This window comes from Convolutriloba macropyga, chromosome 12 (genome assembly GCF_964194025.1).
Source record: "Convolutriloba macropyga chromosome 12, txConMacr16.3, whole genome shotgun sequence".
NCBI lineage: Eukaryota > Metazoa > Xenacoelomorpha > Acoela > Convolutidae > Convolutriloba > Convolutriloba macropyga.
Genome location: NC_134479.1, coordinates 13,682,079 through 13,695,696, shown reverse-complemented (window position 1 = coordinate 13,695,696; position 13,618 = coordinate 13,682,079). Strand labels below are relative to the sequence as shown.

Below are 13,618 nucleotides of genomic sequence, written 5' to 3'. Positions count from 1 at the left end.
CTACCTTATTTTGTACTCAAAACTCATATATTTTAAATAATTCACGTGCTCAATTGACAAACAATAAAATGTCGCTTTTTGCCTAAATTCAACCTGAAGTTCAGTTGTCTTCCTCCTTGTCAATTTACTTAATCTAAAAAACTAAAACCTCATCCAAAATGAGTCAGCAAGCATCATCTATGAAAGGAAAATCAGCCTCAACTCGAGCAAATAGAGCTTCGCCTGGCGTATCATTCACAGACAACCCAACAACCAACACGCCGCGCCGATCCTCTTTGCCTTCCACCCTCAGCACCCCACTCACGGATAGACCCAAGTGATTTCATTTGAGAAAGTGGTGGCAAAGTATTCAACAAAGGGCTGATTGCTTCCCTGACAAGCAAGGACGCCGTTCTAAAAGAGGTTCGGGATTGCATCATCAGGTCAGATGAGGAACGACTCGAAGCCCTCAACCCGTATCTCCACAGCTATTGGCGTGATCTTCATGTCAGTAGCGGGTGCGTATGTATGGAAGAGAAGGTGGCCATCCCGAACGCCCTCAAAGATGCGCTAATCGAGGATCTGCACGCAAGTCACCCGGGCAGCTGGGGAATGGTATGTATGGCCCAGCATTGCTGGTGGCCATACATAAATCGCGACCTGCTGGTCAAAGCCATAGAGTGCAAATCTTGCACTGCCATCGGTAAAAATTTAAAACCTGTTATTCCTGCAAAGCAATTCAAAGCACATACACCATGTATAGTCCCAAATCAAGAAATACAAATAGATTTTGCAGGACCTATAAATAATGAAAACGAACATGAAATTTTTATTTTAAAATGTATTGATAGATTTTCGAAATACCCTTCTGCAGAAATTTTTGAAAACGCGAATGCATCGAATGTAATAAAATTTTTGGATAAATATATACATACTAAGGGAGTCCCCCGTTCTTTACGAATAGATCAGGCTCGTTGCCTTATAGGTGATCAAGTAAGAAACTTCTGTACAATAAACAATTTTACTTTAAAACCAGCCCCGGCAAATGACCATCGCGCAATAGGCTTAGTGGAAAGACTCATTAGTACAATAAAACAACCTTTAGCATGTATAAAAGAGGCAAATAAAGAATCAACTTCGTTCACCATTAAAGCCGCATTAAAATCATTTATATACCAGCTCCGCATTTGCAAACATAAAACACCTAAGCTTTCGCCATTCGAATCACATTTTGGGCGCAAAGCAATTACACCGCTCAGCAATATAAGTACAAAACCAAAGTCATCTGATTTAAGTTATGAAAAAATTTTGAATCATTATTTAGATGAAGAAACTGTCACGCCTAACGAATTGTTGCCTGAAGAGCACTGGGAAATTGATCGCAGTGATGATGAAATAGAACGTAACATGTGCTAGGCTACAAGAGATGCCACCACGCGTGAACGACTCGCTGCTGATAACGAGTCTCGATTTATTTGCACTACTAAAGCACATCGAGCAATTCCCCTAAAAGAACATGCCGTGCAGATAAACATCGCTCGAAAGAAGCATCCTCAAAAACTATCGAAAAAGAACCTTGACGGGCTGTACGAGGTATTAGCTCCAGGATCTGTCGTTCAAAAAACGGACCAAAATACCTCAGTAATACGCGAGCCCGAAAAAGTAGAGGTAGCAGTTCGCAATAGCGATATTGCCAAATTTGGTACCCGCGACGAACGAAAGACAAAACTCATGGAGTACGTGAATCGTAGAGGACCACGCATCCACGAAAAAACAACAGAGGCTAAAATATTTAGCCACATCAAAGAGTCGACCCGTATTCAAAAAGGAGACCGTAAGATGAAACACCGTAAACGGGAAACGGTGAGCGGTGTATCATCCAATAAGTCAAATATTGCTCGTGCGATGCGTGTACGCATACCAAAAATACACGAAAATTTTGCGCCGCAAGAATTACTCGCTATTTAAGAAACTGCTCCCGAACAGCAAATCATAACTACTGAAGTGTTAATTGCTACTCCTCCAACAAACAATCAACCAGAATTGGCCATCCCATCTACATCGGCTCCAGCAGCAGCCCTACAACAAGCTCAGCCAAAAGCTACAAAAAGGACCTGGAAAAGTCCAAAATAATATGGCTATGATAAAGATGATTCATCTGGTGCGTCAACAAACTCCTATCACCCAAATTTTATTCAACCTCGAAAAAGCGATGGGCAGGCGATGTTGAGTCAGTACAACCTTCTATATTGCAAACAATTGTGGACACCGCATCGCAAGTTGAACCAATAGAGAATGAGTTCCCCTCGCCTATCATAGGACAAGTATCCCGACAGATCCTCGCATCCGACCAGCGGATCACAACTCGTCAAATGAACTCATAATTGATGAGGAAGATTAGTAAAAAAAACTTTGAAAAGCTAAAACTCGATATATTATTACATATGACTAGCTATGATAACCAGTACATATATTGTTGATAACTAATTAACCGGTGAATAAGTATTAATTTTATCCATATCCTTATTAAAATTTTATTCTTTGCAATTTTAATTCTCATTAAAGAGGGAGAAATGTCATACATCATCAATTAATTTAGTGCAGTAAATTTATTATACGATATACTTATTTTATTTTAGTGTAATTATTCCTGAAGGGCATGTGTAGAAGTCGAGTGTAGTTCATTGTTACTTCATGCGCTAGTCTGTTATCTTAATTCCCGCATCGGGAAATTGTTGTTCATGTTTGTTGCGACTTCTGAGATATCATTTTACTTTCAGTATCACTCTTTTAATTTTGCACTTCGCGAACAGTTGCATAAATAACTTATTCTTCACTAATCTTTTTTATTAGTCCAGTAAACTAGACAAGTATTTTCCAAGCAATTCGCTAAGCAAATTCATTTTTAATCTGCACTAAGCGCACCCGCCGCGCAAGTTAGCAAAGTAGAAACATAATTGCAACTCGCGACTCAAAATCAAGTACATAATTTTATTTGTGTATGACAAGTGCCAAAGAATTTACTACAACATGAGTATTTTGATTAAAGCAGCCACATTTGATTATAGTTTTAACCCAGTGAAACGGAACTTGATACACCTTGCCAAGACATGCAAGATCTTGACAGTCTTTGCAAAACATGGGGATCTTGGCTTGATCTTATCAAGCTGTATCTTGATGAAATTTGCCAAGATCGTGGTAAAACATGGCAACAAAATTTCAATGAAACTGAGAGGAGTAATAAGTAGTCAAAGTGTTGCGATTGCTCTTTTCTGGACATTATATTTTTAAGTTGCTCTGTTCAGGACTTTTTGCATTTAAACAAATGTTTTTGTCCTTGGATTCTCACTACAGTTTGTTCCTAATTGGATTCTGTAAAACAAAAATTGTCTTTCGTAGTCAAAAATTTTTCCGTCTCAAGATGCTTCTCATTTTAAAAGATGAATTTTTGATTCTTTTTCGTTTTTTTTCTGTTTTTTGTCCATGATTTATTAATACCAATTGCTTGAAATGCGCTGATGCGCCTAACCCCCAGAGTTTTTAGTTTTGGAAAAAAGAGGGAAAAAATAAAAACAGAAGAAAAAGATTTTTGGGGTCTTTTTTTCGTTTAGATGTTTTAGGTGTTTAAATACTGTATTTGTTTAGTTATTATTCAGTTTACTGAGTCTTCTTTCATTTCATTTGATGTTGCTATATGTTTTTATTTTTTTTTTGTTTTTAGCTTTTCTAAATGGGACCTTAGTGGGGGCCTTCTCGGTGGTGGTCCTGTATAAGGTGTGTACTATGTACATACCGAGCGAGCATCCACTCAAAAATTTCAATATACTGGAAAAAGCGGCTCAGATGTTGGTTAATAAAAAAACAGGAGGTGCATTCTCCGACATTCTTGGTAATTGTTTATAATTGTTGATAAATCTTGATAATTCTTGCTTAATCTTATGATTTCGTGCTAAATCATGTTTTTGGGTGCTATATAATTTTTAATAATTGCTACGTCTTGCCCGGTCATGGTTAATCTTTATTAGAAACCTTGCCAAGATCTTGTTTTTTGATATCAATAAGCCCAAGAATACGAGCCACCTTCTGCTCCACGACACCACCTTTCACTTAGGTTTACCATACTTCTTTTGTATTTTAAATCAAATTGAGATACCAACGAAAACGACGATAATCGACATTTACTACTCAAAAAACCGACGAAATAGATTTTTTAAAATTTGCCAAAAAACGACGCTTCTTGCGTCAAATTTATCGCATTCTCTAAACACTGGTTGTTTGACCTCTTCACTGTTCTGTATTGTCCATACCATGACAGTAGTTTTGCGCCAAAAAACCTACTCATAGGAAAAGAAGAAAAGAACAAACCTCGCAGTTGATAATCTTCATTGTTTGACAAAGCATTTATTTGTTTTCGTTACTTTTTTTGGAAAAGAAAACAAACGTTTTAAAGGGCAATGAAAAAATCCGAAATTATATTCTCATCACAAGGGACTGTGCTACTCGTCCGCTCCAAATCCAACTTGCATGTCCGAATTTGAGTTTTCATTGCTTTGATTGCTTCATCGGTGTGTTTTCGGAGCTCAGAAACGATGATACTACTCAAGATTGAAATTTTCCTTTTGGGCAACAGATTGCTCGGCCTCTAAGTGCTTTTCATTGTTCATAAGTTATTTGATGTCTTATGCCAGAGCCTGCTCAGCAGAAAAAAAAATAAAAAAAGAGCCTACCACCTGATGGTCCATATTGTTTCACAAAGATTTTGTTTGTTTTCTCTACTTCAAGAGCAAGGACTGAGATACAAATTAGTTTCACAACAATATTCACACGATAATTTGGAAAACATTGTGCGGGATAACAGCAAACATTTTGCTTGGCACAAGCTTTCGGTAGATTCATCCGCAAAAAGTTTTTTTTAGATGTTAAAACAAATATTCGAGCTGGCGGAAAACTTGCGATGCTTAGCGATAAAAAATTACTCAATTAAATAGACTTCATTTAAATTTGACAGAATCTTCATTCAATAAAGACTCAACGCAGTTAAATGCTGAAAAATACTTATGGATAGAAATTTTCACGGAGAAAAACAACAAAATTTTTAAACCTCAATGATGAATATGGCTAAAAATGCTTTATAATACTTCATTGAATCTGCTTGTCAATCTTTCAGTTGAAAAAATAGAAGAGAACCTACCAATCAAAAATGTTTAGTAATCAAAAATGATTGTATTCGTTGCTCCAAAGCTGAACTGCAAATTTTAGGCCCGAGGGGGCTAAGAATCATGTGCTAATTTACTCAGAGAACCAAGGAGTACGAATGGGGTTAAACTTTATTTAAAATTGAAATTAAAAGTACAGTTTTGCAACTTATGAAACGAGAAGCTTTCATCTGTTTTTTTTTGTTATTTGTTCCTGTTTTTAACTGCCCTCAAACGAAGTTTGTAGCAATTATATTAGTCCTGTTGGTATTTTTATGCGGTTTTTCGCTTGACCAATTTTTGGTCTGAGTTTTGACTTTTCCTCCTCAAAAACGGGATAAACAGGTAGCGCCCAGCGGGTATTAAGTGCTCTTAGAGGCTTTCAGCTCAAACTGTTTTGGAGACTTATACTTATGGTGTAAAGGGCGGTTCTTAGAGATTGAAGACCCCTCCACTGTTGACCCGCCCCCCACTATTGCCCCCCAGCCCAACCTCCCCCGAGCGCTGTTAAAACCCCACTGTTACCCCCCACCCCATCAGCCGTCGGTGCACCGCCCCCTTTCTAGCTACTGACAAACAACCGCTCGCTAAACAACCGCTTTTTGAAACTTTTTAATATTTTTTATGTTTATTAGCCCCAAGTGTCAAAGAACCTCCTCTGGGTTTTAATAGTAGGTTAATGTATAGTTTCTAGTGGTAATGGAATGGTTTCAACATTTTAACATTACGATTTTTAGCTTTTTTGACAAAACGTGCATTTTTTTTCAAATTTTTTGATATTTATTTTTCCTTATTCATGTCTTCCCAGGGGCCATTAAACCTCCTGAGGTTTTTGATAAAAAGTTGGTTACAAATTTTTATTAGCTATGGAGTAGGTTTTCAAGTTCTTAATGTCACAAATTTTAGCAATTTTTTGATAAATTTTGCTTTTTTCAAATTTTTTGAAAATTTTTTGTCACTTTTTGGGTTTTTTCAGCCTCAAGAGCAAACCTCTTCTAGGGTTTGAATAGGATACTTTTTAGTTTTTATATGTAACGGAATGTCTTGCAAGATTTTGTGATCACAAATCGTAACATTTTTTGACAATTTTTGCCATCTTTTTGAAATTTTCTTGACATATATAGTCATTATTCATTTTTTTGAGCCTCAATGCTCAGAAAATCTCCGTTAAGGTTTGATAATAAGTAAAGGGTTAATTTTTGTTGTTCACGGATCAGTTTTCAACTTTTGGATATCACAAGTTTCAGCAATTGTTTTTTTAAAATGTACAATTTTTTAATGTTTCATTGAAATTTTTTGTCATTTTTTTTAAGTTTCTCTAGCCTCCAGTGCCACGGAACGTCATCTAGTACTTTTTAATAAATTACAACATAGTTTATAGATGTAATGGAATGTTTTTCAAGATTTTAGTATCACGATAAAAAGCATTTTTTTCAAAATATTTGCACTTTTTGATATCTTTGAATTTTTTCTGGCAACAGGTGCCATGCGACCTCCTCCAAGGTTTGATAAAAAGCTGCCCCTTAATTTTTTATAAAGTTAATGGAATGGTGATCAATATTTTTATGACCACAGTTTTATTAACGTTTTGACAAAATTTTAAAATCTTATCAGTTTTTTGGAAAATTTTTATTATGTTTCAAGTGTATGGACCTTTATGAGCCAATGAAACTATTTCAGGCTTGGAACAGAGATACTGGATAGTCTCTTGAAACAAGCAAATGGTTCATGAGATATTAATTTTTTGAATTTTAGCAAAATTTTGTTAAAAATTGCAATTGTTCTTAAAATTTCAATTTTTTTTGTCCTTTTCTGAGTTTAACGACCATTATCGACCAACAAAAGATTTTAAGTCAAGGAGATGAGTTACTCGACAGAACTTTGGACAAAAAAGTGGTATTTACTTTTTTACTGTGAAGTTGAAAACAATTGTTTTCATTTTATCTTTTTTCGGTTTTTTCTATTTGATTTATTTACTAACAAGGCTAGAAAACAAGTTGCAGAGTCAAATCCCATCAAGGAAAAACTTCCTTTCGCTTTTTCTCTCTATTTCGGTTAGGGTTCCCTTCCTCCTTTTTTCATTCACGTTTTATCTCTCTCACTCTCTCTCTCTCTCTCACACTCTCTCTCTCTCTCTCTCTCTCTCTCTCCCTCTCTCTCTCTCTCTCTTTGTTGATGCCGCACTTCAGCTGCTGTTGTGGCGTAATGTCATCATCTCTGATCTTCATTAGCAATGGTTTATAGTAAAAATGTTTCCGTCATAATTCACTCACTAGGCACCTTTTATGAAATCGTTGTTAATTGCTCTCAAAAGCAATTTGTAGCAAATATTTTAATCCTGTTTGTCTCTTTTAAGCAATTTCTTGCTCGGCTGACTTTTCGTCTGACCCAGCTGACTTTCGTCTTCAAAAACAAGATGAACAGGTAGCGCCAATCTTGAATAAACTTCTCATAGAGCCGTTCAGTCCACCAGCCTTTTTGTATGCGTTTAATGGAGACTGTTTTGGAGACATTTACTGATGTCGTGAAGGGCAGTTCCTAAAAATTGATTCCACACCCCCACCCACCCACCGCCCCCACATCAGTCCCCTCAACCCACTTTTGCACCCCCACTGCGGTGCACCCCCGCTGGGCTCACCTTATGCCCCTTCAATTTATCTAAAACTAGCCTCACTGAACCGTGCCTAGCTACTGATGGAGCCAACAGCTCGCCGGTCGTTTGAGAGCAATTCGCCAAACGTTAGTTGGTCATGTTTCAGCTATTTCTATCATTTTCTGTTCCAATTCTGCTTCACTGATTTTCTGATCCTCACCGCCAAAAATTATGTTTGCTTACTGCGAGAGGGCCGCTAAGTTAGTGCCGCAAAACTTCCAAAATTCCACTTTTGCACGTGCTTATTGCTAATTGTACGTGCCTTCAAGTTTTAGCGACCAAAATATTCTTACCATGGGTTCACTAATGAGCAGCGTTACCAATCAAACTCACAGTAAGTATCCCTTGGTCATTATGCCGCCAAAGATCACCAAAATGCCCCCAAGGTCTTTTAAGTTGACCCCAAGGTCACCCAACTTCCCCCGATATCACCCAAGTGCCCCCAATATCACTCAAGTGCCCCCCAAAGTCACCAAAGTGCCCAAAAAGTCACCAAAGTGTCCCCAATGTCACTCAAGTTTACGTTATTGCCACAAGGACTGGAACGTTTGCTCAGAACCAAGAGGTCCAACCGGAAAAAAGGCAGTCCCCCGAAAAAAGATCATTACAACCTAAGAGGATTGTTTTCGGGGAGCACTTCCCAATTCTACATAATGTAAATCACAACGCTAAATACTAAGTTTTTGTAGTTGCTAACCAACGAACTTTTTTATTGCTTGGAATGTATGTATTTTTTTACTATTGGAGAACCCAAAAACCATATACAAAAAATGCCGTCTATTTTTTCTGAAAATAGTACGATATACCAACGATTACTGCAACTCCAACAGTTAAAAGTGTCACTCAGGGTACTCCCAATGCGCGATTGAAGTGGTTCTTGTACCTCCGTGCGCAACTCAAGTCGATCTTGCACCCTCAAGGCGCCAGTCAGGTCAGGCTGGCATCCCCAATGCACGACTAAAGTCTCACTGATCAGAACGATTTTCTGGTCTGATCACAGCTGTCTTGGCTCGCGCACCTGGTCTTGGGTGAGTTTAGTTTTTCAAAAAGCACAGGCTCTGGTTGAAATGATCCTGACATAACTGCAAAACTTAAGAAATATTGCTATGTGATTTTGCGAAGTTTTGCATAAGGAGTGAAAACTCAAACAGATCTAATAATTCACGAATTGATAGTTGAATTAAATTTTCAGCAGTTTTTTTTGTTCTTGCGTTTCAATCTGTTCCTTTTATGTAGACTAATCTGCCTTAAAATTAAGCACGTTTAGTCCATATATCATATTTTTGCTTCAATTTCCAAAAGAAAACGAGCCACAAAGGATCTTTAATTCAAGAACACGAGATCTTATCATCATTTTAGATATCTCTCCTGTGCGGGTCAGAATTAAAAAAATTGAGCAGTCAACTGACTGCTCAAGACGATATCCTTTAGCTCTATTCGATTTCAAACGTTGAACAACGACTTCTGTTCATTCGTTCAGTTCTTACTTGAAGAAATTACTTCCCGCAGTCTGTGAACTTAAAACTCTACATTTCAAACTAGGCTTGAACAAAACTGAGTGAATTATTCATTTGTATCGTAAACCTGCTTAAAATTCAGTCGGCTGAATCTTGGTGAGTTTAATATCCTAAAATTTGCATTCACTGCTTTAAAAGCGATGCATCTCGTGAAATCAACTGAGGTTGCTGAATCAAAAAACAGCTCGCGAGATAAAGTTTTTCTGAGAGATTTTTTGATGGTTTTTCTCAATTCTTTTAAAAATCAACACGAACAGACTAAAGAATGGATACAAAATTTTTCTGAAAATGGGCAGTTTCATGCGCACAAAGCAGTTCCGACGCTTGTTTTTATTGTTAACGAGTGTGATAAGTTTTAAGCCTATATTATTGATAAAGTCGAAAAAAAAAACACTAAACACCACGATTGTTGACGGTATACTTCACATAAGCAGTTTGAAGCAGTGAATGCATTGTGCCTTAATTGTTACTAGATACGATTTTAATCCGAAATCGCGGTCAAGCTGAGCTGCGCAATTTCTACTGTCACAAATAAACCTGAAGTCTTGATAACTACTGACATTAGATCCAATTTTTAGATTCAGATGGCACTTTTTGAAATATCCAAAGCATTTCGATACCAGTATTGCTTATATTTTAGTGCATTGAGGAAACTTATGTGGTGCTGTAGACTATTGATCGAATGAGGGCAAGGATTACGTGGATACAATTCGAACACAATACCAGCGAAAGCAGAGTGCATAAAATGTGTCGGCGATCAATTTCTAGAGGTTCAGGCAATTTTTTTTGTAAAATTGAATTGCAAACTTTGCTACTGCAGTATCGCTTATTTTTAGTTCCTTGAAAAAAATTGTGGTGCAATCAACAATTGGTCCAATGAAGGGGATGATTATCTAGATACATCTCGACATGAGAAGAAGAACGACGAAGCAGATTGTGTACAAATTTGTCTGGGATCCACTTCCAGATGTTCAGATAATTGGACTCTTGGATCTATTCCGTTTGTGCCCCCCCCCCCCCCCCCAGTACGTTATGCTCCCCCCAGTGACAGAGCACGTGTCATTACAAAGTAAATCATTATGTAAAAATATTGCACGCGCGTCTGGGGGTTGCAAATAATATGCACCGACTAAGCTGGGGGGGGGGGGGGGGGGCACAAACGGAAAAGATCCGGACTATCACGCTGATATTTTTTTCAGACCTGTCCCTAATAGTGTCCCCCGTTAATTAAATAAGTGAAAAGATCCACTTATTTAATTGACGGGGGACACAATCGATATTTAATCAACTCTTTCTGATAACATAATAAAGAACTCATCAATGAAATAATTTGCTAGTGCGCAATAATAATAAATCTGAAACAATAGGAAAAATCTTTGAGATTAGGTTACTTTTTTGTGACACTCAACTCGCCACTTTCTATACCAAGAATGGCAATAACAGCTTAGAGTTGCAGAAAAAAATTGAATCATCAAATTTTGTAACTAATAACGCGTGATCTTAATTCAGATTGAACGCGTTGAAAAATCCAAATTAATCTTTACTCCCTCGTTGCTCATTTTTAGTGCATTGGAAAAACTCAACATTAGTGTGGGAGGATTGTGTCCGATGCCATCAACTATTGGTGTAACGAGGGCCAAGATTACCTAGATAACTTCGAACACAAATTCCCGAAAAGCAGAGTGAACGAATGTGTCCTAAGTCTAGTTCCAGATGTTCAGGTATTCGGGAGTTTACAAATTTGTATTTCCATACCTGTGTTAATTTTTGTTTCTGACTACAATGATCTTAAAAATTGTATCTTAGGCATCATCTCCGGACTTTTGAACTCTTCGAAAATTTAACCAATAAAAAATTTGGATCGATTTTAAGAATGTCGCATAACCCGAGATATTAGTGGTACTTGGTTATAAAGCAATGTTTCAGTCCAGGAGTGAAAATGAGTATGGAGCGATCGGTTAGTGGCCCAACGAAGAGACGACTTTTTGACACTCGGCATTTGAAGTCCAATTGAAGCAAAATGAAAAAGCGATGATTGACGGCAGAATATTTTTCTTTGACCTAATATAGCTTCTATCACTATAAATTATTATATATAGTTATGCAATTACTCATCCATTACTCATTTTATGAAAAAAAAAAAATTAGTAAAATGTTTAATTTTTCTCTTCAAGCCGCTTTTTTTAAAGAAAATTTTTGTTGCTCAGCCTTTTCGCTGGTAATGCCTTTACCACTACAAGTCGACTTACATTTTGACGAAGTTGGTCAAAAACATCAACTGCTCAGTTAGGAAAAGCAGTCAGTGGGAATAGGTAAAATGTTCCTGAAGAAAGTAACCTGTTTTTATAAGATTGCGTTAGAGATGCCGTGATTGAAACGAAGGCTTAGATGAACCGCCAGGACTTAGTGCTTAGAATCGGTATTCGGTTCAAATTGGTGAATCTAGAGAACTCTTATTAGAGTTAGATTATTTTAGTTTATTTTAGTTCAATTTAGATTATTTTAGATTATTAGATTTAAATTTTTTGATGTAAAACTTTCCCAGCATGTATTGAATAATTATGATACCACCGGAAATGTGAACGAAATCTTAGGAAAAATAAATGCATACCATCTATAGTATTCCCTGCGACTGATTTCTAGAAAATTTGCAGAAGCAAACCATATTGGGTAACCCTTGCAACCCCCACTATAAATCATGGTGCTAAGATTAATATTGCATCGTCACTTTCTTGCACGGATAGTGGGTATATATACAGGTGATTTTTGAGCTTTATTTCATTCCCAAAATCAAATCACTATCTTGATCTAACTTCTCTCCAGTAAATCTCCAAACTCGAGTGTAAAAAATTATTTTTGCTATTCTCTCATTTTGAGAAATTAATTTTTCTACTTAGCTAAAAACGCTTTTCATTCCGCTTGCGAAAACCCAACACATGCAAATCTAAAAAAAGCTGTCACAAGATGTGATTTGTTTTCAGGTTTGTTCAACTGTTTGTTCAAGTGTTAAACATGAGAGATAAAAAAATTGTCATCTTGTAGCAACTTTCCTTGTCCTGTGAAACATGGATGGAGCTCATCAACTTTACATTGGGATTTCTGGTAAAAGCACGCAGCTTGTTATCTTAATTTCATAGTCATGCGAGAAGACTAGTATAGGGGATGAAGGTTTTAACATTTGTTTTTCGAAATTTGATTTTAAGTTTATTGCTTAATTGAGTTTATTGCTTCAAAAATTCATCTTTTCTAAAACTAGGGGGTGCTAACTTACTTTTGCGGTGCAGGAATATAAAAGTGATATTTAAAATTTGGAGTTAAAAAAAGACGTAAAATTTATTGCAACAAGAGATTCGAGGAATTGAGTTTGAGTTTCACAAGTGGTGATTGAATCGCGTAATAGATATATTTCTCTTGATTGATGCAAGTGCAGTGAACCGCAAAAACGTTGGATAGACCTCGTAGAGACGTAAATATAAATAATCAAAGAAGTTTTAAAGACAAAAGAAATCTATGCGAGTAGTAAATGGCTCTAATATCACGTACCATTTGTCAACAGATATTGGTTTGATGACCAGATTTTTATGGTTCGTGTTTCCGTAGCAACAACTAATAAAACTTACGGAAAAAGCTGTCAAAAATTTCAGAGCAGGTTGAAATTTCAACTGCCTTTTGAAGAAACCGTACGAACAATAAATTGTGTTTTAAAAAACTTGACGGATCTGACGATGAGCCCGGGTCAAATATGTTTACTTTAGCACATTCTGATTTAATCTCAGGCTTGTTACAGACTCATCACTCATTCGACTCAAGAACGCTTGAATAACACTAGAATTATTTGAAACGATTTTTTAGTTTATTTCTTGTGATGTAATTTAATAATGTTTATAATTTGTCGTTTTCTGTAAACATTTAATTTTTCTCGAGACATTTGCTCTTAATGTGACGGTGAAATTAATTATAAATTTAACACAAAACTTTACATACACTACTTTTATAAAGCTGGAGACACAGTACTGGAGAACAATTTGTCAATTAGTCGCACAGGTTTACCAAATTGAATCAGACCCGAGCTACTAAAATAGCTTAGAGAAAATATAGACGCAGTGAAAGTATCCAAAAACATCCTAGCCAAAAAATGAATTTTGGAATATCGTGACTCCGTCTACTTAAATACTGAAATACTTAAAAACTTTAAGTAGTGCTCTAAACAAGTATCTAAACAAGCACAAAAAATCTAGGTTAGCTGAGTAAATAGATGGAAAGATCGACCACTA

The 13,618-nt window shown here is 36.5% G+C and overlaps 1 long non-coding RNA gene across 2 annotated transcripts; it reads left to right on the top strand.

The window, feature by feature from the left end:
• The first annotated feature begins 9,404 nt into the window (after positions 1-9,404).
• On the top strand, positions 9,405-11,561 carry LOC142350738 (uncharacterized). 2 transcript variants are annotated; one of them, XR_012760903.1, is made up of 5 exons: positions 9,405-9,440; positions 9,985-10,114; positions 10,181-10,344; positions 10,910-11,065; positions 11,271-11,560. It is a non-coding gene; the product is annotated as an uncharacterized LOC142350738 (long non-coding RNA). The 2 variants fall into 2 exon arrangements; XR_012760902.1 differs by having other exon boundaries at positions 9,985-10,344; positions 11,271-11,561.
• The last annotated feature ends 2,057 nt before the right edge of the window (positions 11,562-13,618 follow it).